Source organism: Lactuca sativa, chromosome 9 (genome assembly GCF_002870075.4).
Source record: "Lactuca sativa cultivar Salinas chromosome 9, Lsat_Salinas_v11, whole genome shotgun sequence".
NCBI classification, from domain to species: Eukaryota; Viridiplantae; Streptophyta; class Magnoliopsida; order Asterales; family Asteraceae; genus Lactuca; species Lactuca sativa.
In genome coordinates, this window is record NC_056631.2 from 76849008 (window position 1) to 76859046 (window position 10039).

The following is a 10039-nucleotide window of genomic DNA, read 5'->3' on the forward strand; positions in this document are numbered from 1 at the left end:
GGTGACTTGGAAAACTGCGGGGCAATACTTAGGACAAGTATGAGTAGGTGTGAATGGTAGTAGAGGCCTATACTACCGGAAGCACAGGACTCACACTTGGATCAGGGAAAGTCACAAGGTTACCAAGAAGATAGTAATTGATTTCATTTTATTCAAGAATGTCGTTACCATTGTTTCGGTAATGACAAAGAAGATTGTTGTTATCCCGACCCTAGTGGTCATATCACATTGAGTCCGACTACGATGAGTAGGTTACGTGGTTCAGAGAACCAAGTTTGATGTAGCGTCCGACTTAAACCAAACGATTGAAATCGAAGCGATCAATAGAAGTATCGCGCTCGTTGTTAAAGAAGTTGGTGGCTAGAAATGCTACATGTTAAAATGTGATTATATCACATTAGACCATGAAGGAAGGCATATTCCTTTCCGGAATTTGACTCTAAGAGACCTAAGTCTAAGCGTTGCAACATACGATGATAGGTCATTAGAATATGACACATCGATCCATAGTAGTAATAAAAGAACTTATCTCAAGTTCGTATCCAGTGAGGATCGAGGTTGTGACTTGAAGGTCATAATTTGGAGTCTAGCCTGACGTAGAGAGCAGGTGCACGATCGAGTACTGCTTACAGTCAATGAGTCTAAAAGATAGACTTGAAGGAATATAGAAGTTATAATTATTACCTAGGATGAAGAGATGACGTATGGAGTCATTATACGAGCCCTGTTTCGTTGATGATTCCGGGACGTAATCATCCTAAGGGGGAGATAATTGTAACACCCGTAGATCCGGGCTAGTCAATTTAGAGGCAATAGGGGTCGAAAACGACTTTTCGACAAAAAGAATATTTAGAATAAATAATCTTAACCAAGTTGTAGAATATGTCACAAGGTTTCCGTATATATAAAGAACACTGAAATCCAAGTTATAACGAAGAAGTTATGACCCGTCGAAGTTTCGCGTCGGAACCGGCACGACACCGGGAAGCGTAAATAGTGAATTCACGATAGAGCGAGATTTAGCCTTAGCGCTCTAAACGAAAGTTGTAGAGTATGTTCCCACCATCACGTGGATAAAAAGAACGTCGAAAACGGAGCTCGTACGCAAAAGTTACGAATTTTTAAAGCTGAAGCATGAAATTGCGAAGTCTGTTGCTAAATCGATGACGTGGCAGCACCACAACCGTCCGATGATGGTCTCAGAAGTCGCTTCTGATTGCGACACGCCACCCCTCGCATACGCCCCGCGTCCGAAGGCATTACGCCCCGCGTTCCGACCCTTGTGCTGTTCCGAGAAGAGCCACGATGACCCAGCAGTGAAGCGACACGTGTTGTACGATGCAAGAGTATGCCCAGCGTAGGTCCAAGGTACGCCCAGCGTACCGAGGCCTCGCAGGCTATAAAAAGGCAGCGAGGGCAGCCTCATTCTTCACCCATTTTTCACTTCTCTCTCTACAAACATTCTCTCTCTAAGTGCTATAAACCCCCTTAAGCCCTAGTTAAACCCCTTAGCTCCCGAGGGAAGCCCCGAGGCTCCCGGAGTCCCGAGAAAAAGAGCCTTTCGGTTTCGAAACGCTGCTCCAATTAAGTTCCGGTTTTCGATAAAATTCATAGTAAGTGTGCTACGCTTACGCAATTTTTAATATAGCTTTCAAATAATTATAGGAATGTTATTATGTCCTTAAAATAATTATTTGGGCTATTATTATGAGTTATATCGAGTGTTATTAACGCTTAATAATAGTCAGACTAATTAATTTGTCGCGGTTATCGTTAGACTAAACCCTAGTGGTATTGGTACTAGGTTTTATCGAAGGAAAATCGTTTTGAGAGTATCGAAGCGCTGTCTGAGTGTTGAGTCATCACCTTTCAGGTGAGTGCATGGTCCCCTTCAACTTACACATAGATATGAAGTATTCACTACGTGCTATGTGTGCATATTGTCTGTTTACTTGCTGTCTATGCTCGGTGAACGATTTTATACATGTTTTAAAAGATTTAAATTGTGTATATATATATATATATATATATATATATATATATATATATATATATATTTTATATCTACGAAAATGTTGGGGTAAGACATGGGTAGATGTAATAGATGAAATATGAGTTGGATGATGAGTTGAGAGGTAAAATAGACCGTGAGGTGAGGGTGAGAGGTAGACGATGTGAGAAGCCTTTTTCCCAAATGATGGCCCCGTCATTCAGCAGAGTATGGATGACAACCACGGACTATTCTAGACAGTCCAGTGGAACACTAGCAAGCTCGCAACCTGTAGGTGTTGTGAACGACGTGTTCACTGGTGTACTCTAAAAACCCATTGATATGTATTGCGAGTGGACTCTCGAAAACGATACTGTCAATAAAACCCGACAGAAGCGCCTAAAGGACTCTACCGGCAAAAGCGCCTAATAGAGAACCTCATAACCCCGACAGATGCACCTAAAGGACTATTTCGGCAGATGCGTCCCATAGAGAATGTCACAATTTTGGTAGTTGCGCCCTAGTGATAGAACTAGCAGCTTTGTGCTTGACAGATGTGTCATTTACAACGATGGAATTCATACCTATTCCTTAGGATACTCCTTAGGAATGAATGAACAAGAAATAACTGATTCTTAGGGTAGATCCTTAAGAATAAAGAAGATAATGGGGATGGGTAATTGGGTTAATTGTTTGATGATTAAACATAATAATTATATTATTGTGGGTTGAAAACCCTATGTACTCACCAGGTTTCCCAACCTGACCCACTCAGTTTATTTATATCACAGGTGACGGTATGAAGTGACATTACACTGAGAGATTTAAAGAGATGTAGATCACTAGTGTAAATAATTGTAAGTTCTGTTTATGCTTATGTTTCTATATTAATGATGACATCCCAAACGTTTTAAAATGAAATAAATACGTTTCTTCGAAAATGTTTTAATAACGTATTTATCATGTTTTTCTGGGAACAAATTCCGCAACATTTTTATTAAAAGAAGTACTCTGATTTTTATAAAGCATAAACAAAATCAGTCTTTTCTGGCCGTGAAAATGGGATGTCACAACCCATCCTTAGAACGGTTGGAATCAGACAAGAGCTGCGCAATAAGGTCAAGTCCATCACTCTGAGATTATACGACCTGTGTCCCATGTGACTTAGCATATTCACTTAGTAGCTAACTCACATCACTAAGATTCCCACAAAGCAAACAACATTCAGACAATGGAAAATCTAACCATCATACTTTAATCAAACCATTCTATCCTATAATCAGTAATCTATACATGTAATTCAAAGGCTCATATAATCAGGCATAACCTAAACATGTCATCCTATCACTGACTGATCAGTACTAGCATGCAGGTCTACAAGCACATATAATAGGCATATAAGGCATCCTTCCTAGATCCTTAACCCTATTCTAGCATGCAGTTCACATATTCTCAATTCATATCATAACATAACATAACATGTATGGGTATCTTGGGGAAAACTTAGTTGAGCTCGACTGATTTCACGCACCACACTCCTTGTTCTTTATCAAAACTCTTTATTTTAATTTTTAGAAAATTAATTTCTTGTAAAAATCTTTCAAACCCCAGAATTGAGTCCAGACACGCCCGAGAGTGTGTTTGAATCCCTCAAACTAGGGCTCTGATACCAACTTGTAACATCCCAAATTTTAAGACCAAAAATTTCATTTTTAGTTTAATAATTCATATAACCAACAACATAAAAACATCTCATGTCAAAACCAAAGTGTTAATAATCAAAACATGTTATTATAAAACAATATCAGAGTGCAATCCCAAAGATCTCATGTGCGGAAAAATAGTGTGATGCGTTGCGATCGAGCCAACTCCTTTCCTTTGAAAACGAAGTACCTGAAACCAAAATTGAAAACCGTAGGCACGAAGCTTAGTGAGTTCCCCCATCATACCATATACCATACAATATACATACCATCTAACATATCGGGGTACTGGACTACTCCTTCGGTCTCTTTCAACCGGTAACTGCCTAGCATACTAGGGTGCTGGCCTAGCCCCTTTGGTCCTTTCGACCGGTACCTCGCCTAGCATATCAGGGTGCTGGCCTACCCCTTCGGCCCTTTCGATAGGTACCTCGCTTAGCATATCAGGGTGCTGACCTACCCCTTCGGTCCTTTCGACCGGTACCGAGGACTATTTCACCCCTACTTCTCCCATATATCATACTAGCTTATAAACACATAAATCATATACTGCCTAGCTTATCAGGGTGTTGGAATACCCCTTCGATCCTATCGACCGGTACTGGGGTCTATTCCACCCCTACTATCACATATCACATAACATCATAACATACTAGCACATAAACATAACATATAGCGTCATACCAGATAGTTATCACAAAGACAATCATGTCTACTATAACTCTTACTAGTGGGTCGGCCTTGGTGCCTTAGACCCACTTCTACTGGAAAGTAACTCACCTCGTACTGCTGAAGTCCCGCAGACAAAACTCTAGCTGCTGGATGATAGATTCCCAAACTGTCAACATCAAAATAACACCCAATTAATAATTGGGTTCCAACACATAACCATAAGTCCATGCTTGGGGGTAAAAGACTACTTTACCCCTATCTTAGCTTGATTCAAGCTCAAGGCCCAATCCAAAGGCCCAAGAGTCAAACTATGAATCAAAGCCCAACATATGGCCCAATTTTCCAAATTGGGCCCAAACCTCTACATGGTCTTACCGTAAGGCCCAACCATTTAGTACAGTCCAAACATTTGGCATTCTAATGGTCCAACCTCTCATAATCCTCAAGGCCTGGTTATGGCCCATCTATGGCCTATTTTTCCTAATTTGGCCTAAACCCTCACATGGGCCTTACCCTAAAGCCAGTCCATATATTCTTAGTCCATATGGTTGTTCTTGGATGGCCCATTATTAGCCCAATAACCAAAACCCAATAGAAAGACCCAACTTAAGGCCCAAGCAAGATTAGGGTTTTCACATAAAATGACGATTAGGGTTAAGTGTTTCCTACTTAACCCATTAAGGACTTATTCCATTAAGTCCATTAATCTATTGGGTCAATCATGTAGTGTGGTTGGCTTAATACTTAATCCCAATCTGGTCATCCAAATGCGGGTCTCGACACTCCAAAACCCATATATCCAAAATTAGGGTTTCCAACCCAATTAGGCCCAAAAGCTAAGTCTTTAGATCAATTAGGGTTTCATAAGGTCAATTAGGGTTGCATTAGGTCAACTAGGGTTAAATAAATAGGGCACCACCCACTACCACCTCTGGTAGTGATGGTCAACGGCGGCTCACGGCAGTGGTCACCATCTCACGGTGGTGGTTATGGTTCTAGTCCAATTATGTCCAAACATCCCAAAAGCAGTCTAACACTAGCAAAAGCACATCGCCACCTAGCACGACGGCTGGTGGTGGTTATGAGTTTTATTTGATTGTTTTGTCATCGATTACAAACATACAACACAAAATCCCAAATAAACACACACACACACACATACACTAAGATAAACACACACACACACACACACTCAGCCAACCTTGTGGTGGATGACGGTGGTACAAGGCGGCAGTCACCACCTCACGATGGTGGTGGTGGCTTTTTGGCGAATTTCAGTTAAACAGAAACGCTCAAAAACACGACTAGCAACAACAACACTCGACTTTAGACGCCAAAACGGATGTAGCCACCCACCTGGTGGTGCACGGTGACGGCAGAAGCAACACTAGCAGCCACAGTGGTGGCTAACGACGACGACTAATAGAAAGAGTGAAGAAGGATGGTGGCGTAGTAGCAACGAACGACAAAAACTACATTCCAGCTCCTCCGGCTTCTCCCAACGGCTACAACGATCCTTCCTATCGGCCCTCGTTCTTCGCCGGAAACGGATGCAAAAGTGGCGGTCTTCGACTTTGTGGCTTCCGGCTTCGTCGGCGGTGGCAGTGCAGCAGCGGCAACCATCAAGCGGGGCTCGTTCGACGGCGTTCATCTTTAGCGAAAATGGCGGATGGAGGTGGCGACAGCTGCTCACCTCCATCGTTGGTCCTAGAGCTCTTCCCCTAGCATCGTTAGCACACGTCCTGTCGTAGGGTCAATGAGGTGGTTGGCTTCGGTGGTTAACGTTGGGTGCCCCGGCTTCAACAACAAGGAGGAGGCGGCGACGGCGGCTGGTGGTCAGAGGCGTATCTATGGTTTGTGAAGGTGGGTCCTAGGACCCACCTATTTAAAAAAAATAGTATAAATTGTGCATAAAAAAGGGGGAACTACCTAATAAATTTTCAAGGACCTACCTTATAAAATTTGTTAAAAAGAAAAATGGATCAAAGTGTATAAACCCTATATTTTATATTTCAATCCACTTAAAATAGCTCAATGCTTCGATCCACTTACAATGTAATAATTAGACAAAAGTCCAAACCATTTAAAATTAAACAAAAAAAGGATAAAATAGCAAAAAAAAATGCTTGAAATATGAAACGTCACTTAGGTTGAGGCAATATTTATCAACATCCTTGAAGCATTATACGATGTCATCCTGATGATCACTTCCACCCATCTGTCGTTCTCCGTCCGACCATCACTACCGGCCCAAGATCGCCCCTCCTCCAGGCACTAGCCTGCCACTAGTATTATTTACTCTCTTATTTTTTCGGTTTCACTTATATAAGGAACCATGTGGTTTTGGGTTCTAGATTCGCCACTGCTGGTGGTGGGAGGCATAAAAGGCGGTGGTGGCGGTTGATGAGGGTTCCTAGGGTTAGGGTTTAGACGGGGGGTTATATACTCGGTAGCCTACGAAACTTCATTCCATAATGACAAGAATGGTTCCTCCCGATAAGGATCTTTTCAGACAAGGTCCATAATTTACTCTTTATACCCCGGCTCCCATAATTCTTTTCATATTAAGTCCAATAGTTACCAAACAACCCTCATCTACAAATTATTTTCAAATGAAGTCCATATGTTACCATTCAGCCCCTTAGCCTCCAGAATCTCTTCAAATTAAGTCCTAATAATTTACCAAGTAGTCCCTGCTTTCATAAATATTTACAATACCAATCCGGAACTTATTGTTTTAACCCACAACTTCTAAAATTATGACAGTTAACTCCTCGAAACCAACACCTTGCTAAATTATTATTGATTTTAAGGCTTCTATTCATTTATCAATTTGTCTATTTATGTATTTAATAAACAGGGCATTTCAACTCTCCCCACTTAAATTAGATTTCGTCCTTGAAATTATTCATTTCCATCCCTTACACGCCCGACAAGTTGAACAAAATGGCCACAATCCCAAGCATAACCCTAGCCTTCCCAAGGCAATCAAAGCCAACCCTCACAGGGTTCTAAAATCTGCAGATGAATGAATTCCCTGCAACAATCACATTTACTCAGAAATAGTAGTGAATTGTTGAGACGGTATGCCACACCATTTGAGCACCCAATCTCTAGCAACAACAATACCCAAACGACAATTGATAAGCACATGGTCTACCGATGCAATTCTATCAGAGTATAAATGACATGAAGAAGACTAAACTGATATTTCCCTGTTTGCAAGCGTGTCAATGATGGGAATTCTACCCATCACGACCCTCCAAATGAAGCATCTAACATTCAGGGGAGTAAGCTTTGCACAACAAATTAAGTGACCTCTTGATTGATGCAACTTGGAATCTAAAAATCTTCTCAGAATCTCAATAGTGAATCTACCATCTACAGCGAGATCGAGTCTGAAGCCAACTGGAGAATAATTAGTAGCAATAGAGCCTAGAATAGATTGTCACGAGTTAAACTACCCCACTTTAATAATGATATTTCATTTTACTCTTTAATTATATTAAACTTTAAATCTTTGTTATTTATTAACTAATTAATTTCTTTTAATAAATATTGAATATTATTTTATTTTAATGTTTATTATTAGATATTAAATTCTTAATTATAACTAAATATAGTTGCTATTTTTATAACGCCATACATGAGAAATTATCACCTTTTGTATTTTCGCAAACTTTGAAAACACTAATTAATTGTCAAAACTTTCATATTTTAATATATTGTTTTAATTAAAAGTTTTAGATGAAGGGTTTTATAATATGTTCTATAGAGATGATGATAGATTAGTAAGATTAGTTGTTTGATGTCTCTTTTCATCTGTTTTCATCATATTTTGGCCATATCTGGCTAAACCCTAGTTTTCAGTTCTGCATAAGACAAGTACTTTTCATGTGATTGATCATTAGATCTGGTTTTTGATTTGTGTTTCTATCTAGATTCTTCAGTTTTGAGCTTAATGAATGTTTGATTTGAATTCTTGTTAGTTTGATCACCTAGCTAGGGTTTTATCATTCTATTTAATCAATTAATATAATCTGTAATTGTTCTAATAAATTGGTAAAAGTAACAAGTATCAGATTGGTTCCGTTTTGGGATTTAACTCTGGTATAAAATGTAAAAATCATATCTTTACGCTTCCGAGCTTGTAAGAAGTATTGGGTATTGCTAAGAATTTTACAAAGAACTTAATTTAACTTTTCTGATTTAATTAAGAGCTTATTTAATTGAATATAGTAAAAATTTAGGGTTAATTGAAGAGCTTGTTTTGATTAACTAGTTTAGGTAAAAGAGAAATTACTAGAGCTTGTTAGTTTTTCTCAGTACCGGCTTAGATAGAACGCATCTCAAATAATCAGATCTGGATCAGTTGCAAGATTAGGAAAGTCGTAGCGGAATTGGAATTGTTTTTATTATTGACTTTCATTTAATTTAATATCATTGCATTTTAGTTTTTAGTTTACAATTAAAACCCCCTTTTATAATTTCTGTTTTGACTAGATGTACCTGATGCAAAAAGGCATTGACTTTTAGGCTGTGTCCCTGAGGATTCGACCCTACTTCCTTGTTCTATATTTTTAGTGCAACAAGCAGTGATAATTTACTTGTTTAATACATGCGCGACAGCGTGTTAACAAATTGGCGCCGTTGACGGGGACACGGTACCTTCTAATAATTTATGCCAAGAAATTTTCGTTTAGGTACACCTTTAGTTTTTGATCCAGAAACTGAGCGAACTGCAGGGAGACTGAGGAAAGAAGAAACAAGAAAGAAACGATCAGTTGGTCTCTTTGGTTCATCATCTTCCATACCCTCAGAAGCCTCCACACCACAAGGCACTCCTTTGTGGAACGGATCAAATCCGATTTTTCCAAAAGTACCCCCATCACCACCTCAAAAGAGCCCATATAAAACTTATTCCCCACCCACTTCCATTAAAACTGAAATCACAGACTCTTCAAAAACTGAATCTGAAGACTTAGTTATGAGTGGAGACGAAGCAGAACAAACCCTTAGAGAGTGGGCCACTCAAGAGGTCAACCAACAGCCCCTTTGCATTACGTTTCTAGAAGCCCATAACTTCGAACTTAAATCTGGGCTGATTCATCTTCTTCCCACTTTCAGAGGATTGGAAAACGAAGACCCACATAATATCCTCAAGGAATTTCATGTGGTTTGTTCAGGAATGAAGCCTCATGCTGTCACAGAAGACCAGATAAAGTTATGGGCATTCTCCTTTTCGCTTCAAGATTCTGCAAGAGAATGGTTATATGAACTCCTATATGGTTCCATCACCACTTGGGCAGAGCTCGCGAAGCTGTTCTTAGAGAAATATTTTCCAGAAACGCGAGTCTCCAGTCTCAGAAGAGAAATCCTTGGTATCAAACAAGGAAATAGAGAAGCTTTACATACCTACTGGGAGAGATTCAAGAAGTTGTTGGTCCATTTCCCCCAACATGGAATTAGTGATTATTGGCTCTATAACTATTTCTGTGAAGGTCTGAAACCCATGGAAAGATGTCTTATAAATGCTTCCAATGGTCGTTCTATGGGTGATATGACACCAACTGAAATTAGAGAGCTGATCGAAAAGTTGGCAATCGAGTCTAAACACTCTGGAAATGAAGACGAGTTGTATCCAGATCAACCAAGGGGTGTCAAGGAAGTCAAC

At 39.8% G+C, this 10039-nt stretch overlaps 1 non-coding gene across 1 annotated transcript; it reads right to left on the bottom strand.

Moving 5' to 3' along the window:
- Positions 1-9724: 9724 nt before the first annotated feature.
- On the bottom strand, positions 9725-9831 carry LOC111918074 (small nucleolar RNA R71). Its single transcript, XR_002859085.1, has one exon. It is a non-coding gene; the product is annotated as a small nucleolar RNA R71 (small nucleolar RNA).
- Positions 9832-10039: the final 208 nt, after the last annotated feature.